Genomic DNA, 12638 nt, shown 5'->3' with positions numbered 1-12638 from the left:
GAAACTGGCCTCCCAGGAGGAGGGCGGCGGCCACATATCTCAGGGCAGAGGCGATGAGAAGGAGCATTCGTGGGTGGTAGGCTGTGGATGGTGAGAACCTCTGACTGATGGCTATGGGTAAACGGATTCAACTCAGAGATGCTGGGCTCAGGTGGCCAATTTTGTGGGAATCGGTAGAGGAGTGGAGTGGGGATGCTAAGTGCTGGCAAAGGGGCAGAGATGGGGGGACCAGGAGGAACTGAGGCTGGGAGTTCACAGAAAGGAGATGGTGGTGGCTTTTGGATTCTCACGCTGAGGAAGTTGAGTTCAAACCAAGCTCAGCTTGCTCGTTGAGGGACAAGAGCTGCGGCTGGTATCTGGGAGACATAAATAATTCAAGTATTAGCTGTCTAGGAATCCAAGTCCTGAGGGCTTTTGGGGTAATCCTGTCATTTAATATTTAAAAACAAATATAAAAAGGCTTGCACTCTTGCTCTCACATACAGTGGAAGCCTCATTCCAATCTTGATATTCTCATGAATACCTGAAGGCTGACATTTTGTTTCTTACCTCTCCCTCCAATTTATTGTCACCAAATAATTATTGATCTTGACCTCCTCTGGCTCTTCTTTCCATTTTACCCCATATTCACCAAAATGTGTCCCAAACCCTTAAAAACAGTTCCCTTAAAACATCTCCAGCTTAAGACAGCTGATGTAATAGACTCTTATCAAGAAGGAATCACAACCCAGCTCAGAGAGACAACTTGAATCATTTATTAGATGTTTCTCGTCTGTAAAGCTCCTCCTGGCCTTTTCCATCACCAGGGATGTCTCACTCTCTCTTTTCTCAGGCTGCAGTCTCCTCCATTTTACTGTCCTTTCTTCCTTTTTTTTTTTTTTTTTTTGAGAACTAATTCAGGTCTGTTAATTTCTACCTGGACACTATCCCCTTTTTCCTGGTATGTTAAATGAATTTTACGTTAGTCCTTTGATCTACCTGCTTTTTATCTCCTCCATCTTCCACATCATGGCTAGAATCCATCTTTTCACATCCAGAATAGCACTTCAATATGTTTTTCTATATAATAGTCTCCTCCCTAAAAAGAATTTTGCCACTGACTTTTAAAATAACATGTAAGAGACACAAACAATGGGGATATAATGGACAGCACAGGGAAATATATAGAGCATTCTGATTTCTTAATTTGAGGAAGAAGGGAAGGGATGAATATTTATTGAGGACTCACAAAAATCAGACCCTGGACTAGAGCTTCATTTTATTTAATGGTTATGAAAATGCGTGAGTGTGGGGTCATCACCCCGGTTTACAGATGAGAACAAAGAGTCCAAAATGTGAGGATGTTTCAGGTCAAGGAGCTGGTAAATGGGGACCTTGAGTTGAAGCCAGGAGGTTTGGACTCCAGAACTCATGATATTTCTGTCTTTTTTTCCCCTTAAATTTAGTTATTCTGGCAGAAATTAAAAAAAATTAATTTATTTATTTCTGGCTGTGCTGGGTCTTGGTTGTGGAGAGTGGGCCTTCTCCAGTTGTGGTGAACAGGGGCTACTCTCTAGTTGAGCTGTGAGAACTTCTCATTGCAGTGGTTTCTCTTGCTGTGGGGCCTGGGCTCTGGACTCAAGGGCTTCAGTAGCTGTGGCACATGGGCTCTAACATGCTGTCTCAGAAGTTGCCCCACAGCATGTGGGATCTTCCTGAACCAGGGATCGAACCAGTGTCCCCTGCTCTGACAGGCAGATTCCCAACCATGATACCACCAGGGAAGTCCCTGATGATAGTTCTTTTTTTGTCCTAAGTGTTAGTGGCATACTCTAGAATGAATTCAAGAAATGGCCTGGGAGACAGGAGCTGAACAGCTCTCGCTCTGTGTAGCACAGGGTGAGCCTTTACTTATGTCTGCCTAACACTAGCCCCACTTTCTGCCTCTTCCCCTTTCAGCCTTTCCCCACAGCTTCTCTTACCCCCAAGATGGACATTTGCTCTTCCATTCCAAGACATAGGTGCATAATGAGAGGGCTCCTATTATTTGCTTGGAAAGTTACCTTTTTCCCTAGTTGTCTCTAAGATAGAGTACATAGAACAAGATAGACCCAAAGAACACAGTAAGGTGTAGGGGAAAATGTCAGCATTTATAGTTACTTATTTTGTATATTTTTTCCTTATTCCTCTTGACCTGGAGGGGGTTAATGAGGAGTTTTATAGTAATGGTTCAAAGAGCAAGGTGTGGACATTCTTCTGATTGGTTGGTGGTTAGGTCACTGGGAGTCAGCATCATCAACCTTCTGGTTCCAATCAGTCTGGGGTCTGCAAGCTTACGGGCAGCATACAGTAACTTCTTCCACTCAGTGTGGGGGGTGGGGGGTGGGGTTTCAGTATCTGCAAAACAGTTCAAAGATACTGTTATATGTATCCTTTGAGGGGGTACCAGGAACCTTCCCCAAGACTGTACTATTGTTTCGTGACTGCTTCTCTTTTGTCTCTGCATCCCCTCCTTTTCCTGATTAGCAACTGTTTAAACCTGCCCTTTGAAACTCAGGGAAGGTCATGGAGGCTGAATGAATCTATTTCTTACAAACAAGAAACAGAAAGGGGACACAGAAAGCCTTTTGTGTCCAGGAGCCCTATTGGCTCTACTTGGTTTTGGAAATATAGTACACTCTCCTCATCTGTCCAGGACCTATGTGACCCAGCCCCAGCCTACTTTTCTAACTTTAAATCCCTCTTCTAGCATCCCCTGTGTGCATGCAAAGCTTTCCCAGACACAAATTTACATACTCTTCTTCCTTTTATGTGTTCATCTTTATGGGTCCTAGTGTAATTATTTTATCTGCATCAACACCTCCACTGTCATGTATTATGAACTCTTTATCTTCTAATTATTTATGTAAATACCTTACTCCCTTTTCCATACTATAAGCTCCTATTTTTGATTCCAGCTTTTCAACCTTATCTTGTACCCTATTTCCTGCAGAGAATAGGTGCCTGAGATCACTTTGATGAATACATGGAATAGATGATGTATTACCCACATTTTAAGAAGTACTCTCAAGCACAACCATGACTGATCCATCACTGTCTTAATCCAAGCCACCTTTTCTTCTCCATTAAGCCCCCACTTCCATCTTCTTCGGCAAAAACAGCTCTTTATTAACAATAAAGCCAACTTACAAATAGGGGGATGTGAGAGGCACCTTCTCACTCCCTGGCCAAACAAACCATCTGCAGTTGTATATGCTGCAATGATGAAAGTTATGTAGGACTGTGGAGTTGCTGGGGAGGCAAGCAGAGGGAAATCATGGTCTTGGAACTTCTGTATAACCAGACTGTTGGCCATCAGGGGCTTTCATTTTTATTGCCTTTTTCGAGAGTAACATGTACCTTCTCTGTTCTCTCATCAGTCCTGCCTCATCTCCTGAGTTGTCACCTGGTTCTCCTCTATCCAACCTATAGACGCATCAAGAAGGTACCCATTATCTTGTTTGACTGGTTAATTTTTCATCAACATATAGTAGTCACTAAAGTGTCTTTATCGCAAAGTATAAAACATGAATTAGGTTGTCCTAGAAGATTCACAGCTGTATACTTCCCAAGGCTCAATTATGAGTGTGTTGCTAGAGAATAAAGGGTGTTTTCTGACTGCAAGTTCAGAGTACTTTGCTATGTTCTTGCTTTCACTGGAATCCCTTGAGATGTTCCCCCTACAGCAACAAGTAAGTCACAATTTAAAAGGCTGATAATATTTACTCATTTCCTGTTTGCTGCAGGGTGTCTGAGCTCACCATTAGAGTGAATCAACAGCTTAAAAGGGAAGGCAGGATCTGGCACTTCAGATTTGCTTTACACTCAAATGTGGGAAGAAATGGAGATTTTCCTTTTTGTACTTTGGGTAGAAATAGCCTCATTGGAGAACATGAAACTTCTGGTAGAAAAGAGAAGGCCTCTTGTACCATCGCCAGCTTCTTTGACCATCCACTTAGATAAGGTTTTGTTTTGAAATATGAAAAGGCTTATTTTGGTTTCAAGAATGAGAGAACGTTTTGTTTCTTCTCATCTGGGGCCAGGTTCTGCAGAGTAAGTCATTGACCTAACATTTCCAATTAGCCCACATATTGAACTCTCTTTGAAATTAAAGCCTGGCCTGTGTTTGCAGGGGGCTACGACTTCCAGATTTCAACTTTGCCTGAGTTTGTCTTCTTTTCAAAATGCTTTGGATGATGGGGTGGGGCGGGGGGTGGTCATGGCTTCTGGAGAGGTTGGGAATGGCGCATCTTTGACAGATCTTAGATTCTGGGGATCTCTGTTATCTCCTCTGTCAAAAGAACCTTCCCCTAAACCTTAATTTTACTGAGCTCTGCCACTTTCTTTTGTCATAGCAATTCAAGGCTCTACTGACTGAGGAGCTGGTTCTTTCCTAGCGGTTTCATCCATACTCAAACATTTTTCCCATATCTGATGATCCTAGCAGCTTCTCCCTGTACTGTCTTTGTTGCAGGAAAGAGAGTAGGGTGCAAGAGGATGGTCACATCCCAGCTCATGTCTGGATCCCATCACATTTGAGGGGATGGCTATCCAATGTGGGTTCTTGGCTTCACACAGGAAAGAATCCAAGAACAGCCATATTAAAGTGAAAGGTTTATTCAGGGAGGAGACACACTCCATAGACAGAGCATGAACCATCTAGGAAGGCAAGAGAGGCACCAGGGTATGGGGTTGTCAGTTTTCATAAAGGTGGGTAATTTCATAGGCTAATGAGTGGGAGGAGTATTCCAGTTATTTTGGGAAAGGGCTGGGGATTTCCAGGCATTGGGCCATTGCCCAGTTTTTCGATCTTTATGGTCATGGCTTGTGGGTGTGTCATTTAGCATGCTGATGCGTTACAATACACTGAGGTTCAAGGTCTAGTGGAAGTCAACTTGTCCGCCATCTTGGATCTAGCTGATTCTAATCAGTTTATGTCATATCCCTGGGCTATGTTATTCTTTTAAAGATTGTGCCCTGCCCCCTTTCTGTCTCACCTTCTTATTCATCCACTCGTTGCAAACCAGCCCTCTTGTCTCAAACACCAGGCATGTAATGTATCAAAGCATACTGCTTTAGGGTTTTAGTTGGTCCTGTTCTAACAATAGTGATGCAGTGCCCACATTAACACTGACAGGCACTATATACCAAACATTTCTGATTCATGAACTCATTTATTCCTTTAAACAATCCTATGACATATATCATTACGATTCCTGTGTTATACATGAGAAAATTGGGTTTAAGCAAGATTCTCTAGGCCACAGACTTTGTAAGTACTGAAGCCAGAATTCAAGTTTTGCCAGACACCAAACCCATGCTCTTAACGGCACTATCTCTTTTATTCAAAAAGTCTTCATTTCTCCACTGCCTGGCTGCTAGCCCTGTTGTTTGTTGAAAACAAAGCCCCAGATCTTATTTCAGCTCATCTAACATGACTTCCCTTGAGCATTTTGTTTTGAGGCTAAAAAATTTGAACATGAGCATCTCAATTAAAGTACTCTTGAAAAGATTTATTAGCAGATTGCTTTCATCTTGACCATAACTAATCATAGAAAAGGGAAAACTAGACAAGTGGCCAGAAGTACTCTTTGAGACATTGCATTTGGGAAGCTGGCAGAGTAGCTCTAAAGGATGTGTTCAGTTCTCACAAGCCTGCCTTGGGTCTAGGTGAAATAGAATTTGAAACAATAAAGAAAACATTTGTATAAGAATCATGCCATGGAAGGAGGTGGGGGAAACTGCCAGATGAAAATTGTCACATTTCCGTAGGAAAGTCTTTTCTAGACTCTTTAGGTAATGTTGAATCTAAGGTGGTGGTATTGCATTCAAAGGCTTTCTCCCTCCCAAGTCTCAGGCTTTATTGAGCTCGTACTCATATGTAAGCATCACTAGGTGCTGAGAATTCAAAGGTGAACAGGACAGAATCAAGAAGTCCACAATGCTATGTTGCTTCAGGCTTGTCCCACTCTTTGTGACCCTATGGACTGTAGCCCGCCAGGCTCCTCTGTCCATGGAATTCTCTAGGCAAGAATACTGGAGTGGTTTGCCATGCCCTCCTTCAGGAGATCTTCCTGACCCAGGGATCAAACTTGCATCTCTTATGTCTCCTACATTGGCAAGCAGGTTCTTTACCGCTAGCACCACCTGGAAGCTCCAATAAGCCCACAGTTCAATTCAGTTCAGTTCAGTCGCTCAGTTGTGTCCAACTCTTTGCGACTCCATGAACTTAAGCATGCCAGGCCTCCCTGTCCATCACCAACTCCCAGAGTTCACCCAAACTCATGTCCATTGAGTTGGTGATGCCATCAGGCCATCCTCTGTCATCCCCTTCTCCTCCTGCCCCCAGTCCCTCCCAGCATCACAGTCTTTTCCAATGAGTCAACTCTTCACATGAGGTGGCCAAAGTATTGGAGTTTCAGCTTTAGCATCATTCCTTCCAGAGAACACCCAGGGCTGATCTCCTTCAGAATGGACTGGTTGGACCTCCTTGCAGTCCAAGAGACTCTCAAGAGTCTTCTCCAACACTACAGTTCAAAAGCATCAATTCTTCGGCACTCAACATTCTTCACAGTCCAACTCTCACATCCATACATGACCACTGGAAAAACCATAGCCTCGACTAGACGGACCTTTGTTGGCAAAGTAATGTCTCTGCTTTTGAATATGCTATCTAGGTTGGTCATAACTTTCCTTCCAAGTAGTAAGTGTCTTTTAATTTGATGGCTGCAGTCACCATCTGCAGTGATTTTGGAGCCCCCCAAAATAAAGTCTGACACTATTTCCACTGTTTCCCCATCTATTTCCCATGAAGTGATGGGACCAGATGCCATGATTTTCATTTTCTGAATGTTGAGCTTTAATCAACTTTTTCACTCTCCTCTTTTGTGGGGAGCTGCCCCTGAGAACGGGGTCCTTTATCTAAAGGACACAGCTCTGGGAGCTGCCTCAGTCCTTGAGGGTTTGCTTGCAAACATAGCTCTCTGTCCCGCCACTCCAGAGATTAGGCGATTATTTACTGCAGACACCTGGAGTTCTGGACAAACTTCTCATGCACAGAGAAATGTTATCTGGTGTAAGAAATAATAACAGGGTGCCATTCCCATGCTCTCAAGATTGTTTGTGACTTTTTGTAAGATGTATAGATCAACCAAGAAAAATGCTAACTGTCTTGTCTTTCTCACACTCTCCTGTATAAATATAAGATGCTGAATAAAGTCATGGTCAGACTGCGTCCCTTCATGGAGACGTGTCTGAACCTCTCGACCCCATCTTTGCTGTAGTTAGCTTTAGTTTTCTTTCTCAGTGGCGCCGTGCACATTCTCGGGACCTGATCAACTTTGCTGGCTGGCACCGGCACTCTTTCACTTTCATCAAGAGGCTTTTTAGTTCCTCTTCACTTTCTGCCATAAGGGTGGTGTCATCTGCATATCTGAGGTTATTGAGATGTCTCCCAGCAATCTTGATTCCAGCTTGTGCTTCTTCCAGCCCAGTGTTTCCTCATGATGTACTCTGCATAGAAGTTAAATAAGCAGGGTGACAATATACAGCCTTGACGTACTCTTTTTCCTATTTGGAACCAGTCTGTTGTTCCATGTCCAGTTCTAACTGTTGCTTCCTGACCTGCATACAAATTTCTCAAGAGGCAGGTCAGGTGGTATGGTATTCCCTTCTCTTTCAGAATTTTCCACAGTTTATTGTGATCCACACAGTCAAAGGCTTTGGCATAGTCAATAAAGCAGAAATAGATGTTTTTCTGGAACTCTTGCTTTTTCCATGATCCAACGGATGTTGGCAATTTGATCTCTGGTTCCTCTGCCTTTTCCAAGTCAAGCTTCAACATCTGGAAGTTCATGGTTCACGTATTGCTGAAGCCTGGCTTGGAGAATTTTGAGCATTACTTTACTAGCGTGTGAGATGAGTGCAATTGTGTGGTAGTTTGAGCATTCTTTGGCATTGCCTTTCTTTGGGATTGGAATGAAAACTGACCTTTTCCAGTCCTGTGGCCACTGCTGAGTTTTCCAAATTTGCTGGCATATTGAGGGCAGCACTTTCACAGCATCATCTTCCAGAATTTGAAATAGCTCAGCTGGAATTCCATCACCTCCTCTAGCTTTGTTCATAGTAATGCCTTCTAAGACCCACTTGACTTCACATTCCAGGGTGTCTGGCTCTAGGTCAGTGATCACATCATTGTGTTATCTGCATCATGAAGATCTTTTTTGTACAGTCCTTCTGTGTATTCTTGCCACCTCTTCTTCATATCTTCTGCTTCTGTTAGGTCCATACCATTTCTGTCCTTAGTTTGGCCCATCTTTGCATGAAATGCTCCCTTGGTGTCTCTAATTTTCTTGAAGAGATCTCTAGTCTTTCCCATTCTGTTGTTTTCCTCTATTTCTTTGCACTGATCGCTGAGGAAGGCTTTCTTATCTCTTCTTGCTATTCTTTGGAACTCTGCATTCAGATGCTTATATCTTTCCTTTTCTCCTTTGCTTTTCACTTCTCTTCACAGCTATTTGTAAGGCCTCCCCAGACAGCCATTTTGCTTTTTGCATTTCTTTTCCATGGGGATGGTCTTGATCCCTAACTCCTGTACAATGTCACGAACCTCTGTCCGTAGTTCATCAGGTACTCTATCTATCAGATCTAGTCCCCTAAATCTATTTCTCACTTCCACTGTATAATCATAAGGGATTTAATTTAGGTCATACCTGAATGGTCTAGTCAAGGCTATGGTTTTTCCAGCGGTCATGTATGGATGTGAAAGTTGGACTGTGAAGAAAGCTGAGCGCCGAAGAATTGATGCTTTTGAACTGTGGTGTTGAAGACTCTTGAGAGTCCCTTGGACTGCAAGGAGATCCAACCAGTCCATTCTAAAGGAGATCAGCCCTGGGTGTTCTCTGGAAGGAATGATGCTAAAGCTGAAACTTCAGTACTTTGGCCACCTCATGCGACGAGTTGACTCAATGGAAAAGACTCTGATGCTGGGAGGGGTTGGAGGCAGGAGGAAAAGGGGACAACAGAGGATGAGATGGCTGGATGGCATCACTGACTCGATGGATGTGAGTTTGAGTGAACTCCAGTAGATGGTGATGGACAGGGAGGCCTGGTGTGCTGCGATTCATGGGGTCGCAAAGAGTTGGACATGACTGAGAGACTGAACTGAACTGAACTGAATGGTCTAGTGGTTTTCCCCACTTTCTTCAATTTAAGTCTGAATTTGGCAATAAGGAGTTCATGATCTGAGCCACAGTCAGCTCCCAGTCTTGTTTTTGCTGACTGTATAGAGCTTCTCCATCTTTGGCTGCAAAGAATATAATCAATCTGATTTCAATGTTGACCATCTGGTGATGTCCATGTGTAGAGTCTTCTCTTGTGTTGTTGGAAGAGGGTGTTTGCTATGACCAATGGATTCTCTTGGCAGAACTCTATTAGCCTTTGCCCTACGTCATTTCATATTCCAAGGCCAAATTTGCCTGTTACCCCAGGTGTTTCTTGACTTCCTACCTTTGCATTCCAGTCCCCTATAATGAAAAGGACATCTTTTTTGGGTGTTAGTTCTAAAAGGTCTTGTAGGTCTTCATAGAATAGTTCAGCTTCAGCTTCTTCAGTGTTACTGGTTGGGGCACAGACTTGGATTACCGTGATATTGAATGATTTGCCTTGGAAATGAACAGAGATCATTCTGTCGTTTTTAAGATTGCACCCAAGTACTGCATTTCAGACTCTTGTTGACCATGATGGCTACTCCATTTCTTCTAAGGGATTCCTGCCCACAGTAGTAGATATAATGGTCATCTGAGTTAAATTCACCCATTCTAGTCCATTTTAGTTCGCTGATTCCTAGAATGTCAACATTGACTCTTGTCATCTCCTACTTCCAATTTGCCTTGATTCATGGACCTGACATTCCAGGTTCCTATGCAATATTGCTCTTTACAGCATTGGACCTTGCTTCTATCACCAGTCACATCCACAAGTGGGTATTGTTTTTGCTTTGGCTCCATCCCTTCATTCTTTCTGGAGTTATTTCTCCACTGATCTCCAGTAGCATATTGGGTACCTACCGACCTGGGGAGTTTCTCTATCATTTTACCTTTTCATACTGTTCATGGAGTTCTCAAGGCAAGAATACTGAAGTGGTTTGCCATTGCCTTCTCCAGTGGACCACATTCTGTCAGACCTCTCCACCATGACCCACCCATCTTGGGTGGCCCCACACGACATGGCTTAGTTTCATTGAGTTAGACAGGCTGTGGTCCGTGTGATTAGATTGACTAGTTTTCTGTGATTATAATGTCTGCCCTCTGATACCCTCTTGCAACACCTACCATCTTACTTGGGTTTTTCTTACCTTAGACGTGGGGTATCTCTTCATGGCTGCTCCAGGAAAGCACAGCCACTGCTCCTTACCTTGGACGATGGGTATCTCCTCACAGCCACCACTCCTGACCTTGAACGTGGAGTAGCTCCTCTCCTCCCTCCTGCGCCCAAGCAGCCACTGCTCCAGTAAGTCCACAGGAGACTGTTAAGAAACAAAAATTCAACTGAATAAATGTGAAGAGCTAATTGTGTTTATTCAAGGATTCTTGAATCAGGTAGCACCCTATTTAGAAAACAGCAGGGCAAGCCAAAGGGCTGTACAAAATGGAAGGTTTCTATAGGCAGGAGGCTGGAGCAAGGAAGTTCTGAGCAAAAGGAGGAAAGGAATTTTTTCCAGCCTGGAGGTCATCTTCTTTCAGAGGAAAGGCAACAGGGAGGGTTTTATTATGCAGATGACCTCATTAGGGCTAGAGAAGAAATTTCAAATGGTCTGCTTTGAAGGTCACATTCCTGGGAGAGGTTGAGACTGCACATCTGTCTTGGTATACTGTCATGGTAGCAAATGATTCCATTTTGAGCTTGAAATTTATTTTTACAAGGCTTATTGCAAGTGGGAAAGATGATAAATAAATCAGTACACATGTAATAGGTTAAGTTGTTTTTGTTGTTCAAGTCACTCAGTCATATCCAACTCTTTGCGACCCCATGGACTGCAGCACGCCAGGCTTCCCTATCCTTCACCATCTCCCAGAGCTTGCTCAAACTCATGTCCACCGAATCGGTGATGCCATCCAAACATCTTACCCTCTGTTGTCCCCTTCTCCTCCTGCCTTCAATCTTTCCCAGCATCAAGGTCTTTTCTAGTGAGTCAGCTCTTCGCATCAGGTGGCCAAAGGATTGAAGCTTTGGCTTCAGCATCAGTCCTTCCAATGAATATTCAGGACTAATTTCCTTTAGGATTGACTGGTTTGATCCCCTTGCAGTCCATGGGACTCTCAAGAGTCTTCTCCAGCATCACAGTGCAAAAGCATCAGTTCTTTGGTGCTCAGCCTTCTTTATGGTCCAACTCTCATATCTATATGAAACTACTGGAAAAACCATAGCTTTGACTAGACAGACCTTTGCTGGCAAAGTAATGTCTCTGCTTTTTAATACATTGTCTAGGTTTGTCATAGCTTTTCTTCCAAGAAGCACGCATCTTTTAATTCCATGGCTGCAATCACCATCTGCAGTGATTTTGGAACCCAAGAAAATAAAGCCTGTCCCTGCTTCCATTGTTTCCCCATCTATATGCCATGAAGTGATGGGAACGCATGCCATGATCTTAGTTTTCTGAATGTTGAGCTTTAAGCCAACTTTTTGCTCTCCTCTTTCACCTTCATCAAGAGGCTCTGTAGTTCCTTTTTGCTTTCTGTCATAAGGGTGGTGCCATATGCATATCTGAGGTTATTGATATTTCTCCCAGCAATCTTGATTCCAGCTTATGCTTCATCCAGCCTGGCATTTCTCATGACATATTCTGTATATAAATCAAATAAGCAGAGTGACAGTATACAGCCTTGACATACTCCTTTCACAACTTAGAACCAGTCTGTTGTTCCATGTCAGGTTCTAACTGTTGCTTCTTGACCTGCATACAGGTTTCACAGGAGGCAGGTAAGCTGGTCTGATATTCCCATCTCTAAAAGCTATATATGACAAACCCACAGCAAACATTATCCTCAATGGTGAAAAATTGAAAGCATTTCCTCTAAAGTCAGGAACAAGACAAGGGTGCCCACTTTCACCATTACTATTCAACATAGTTTTGGAAGTTTTGGCCACAGCAATCAGAGCAGAAAAAGAAATAAGAGGAATCCAAATTGGAAAAGAAGAAGTAAAACTCTCACAATTTGCAGATAACATGATCCTCTACATAGAAAACCCTAAAGACTCCACCAGAAAATTACTAGAACTAATCAATGATTATAGTAAAGTTGCAGGATATAAAATCAACACACAGAAATCCCTTGCATTCCTATACACTAATAATGAGAAAACAGAAAGAGAAATGAAGGAAACAATTCCATTCACCATTGCAATGGAAAGAATAAAATACTTAGGAATATATCTACCTAAAGAAACTAAAGACCTATATATAGAAAACTATAAAACACTGGTGAAAGAAATCAAAGAGGACACTAATAGATGGAGAAATATACCATGTTCATGGATTGGAAGAATCAATATAGTGAAAATGAGTGTACTACCCAAAGCAATTTTTAGATTCAATGCAATCCCTATCAAGCTACCAACGG

Source organism: Bubalus kerabau, chromosome 22, assembly GCF_029407905.1.
Source record: "Bubalus kerabau isolate K-KA32 ecotype Philippines breed swamp buffalo chromosome 22, PCC_UOA_SB_1v2, whole genome shotgun sequence".
NCBI classification, from domain to species: domain Eukaryota; kingdom Metazoa; phylum Chordata; class Mammalia; order Artiodactyla; family Bovidae; genus Bubalus; species Bubalus kerabau.
Note: the sequence above shows the minus strand (reverse complement) of the source record.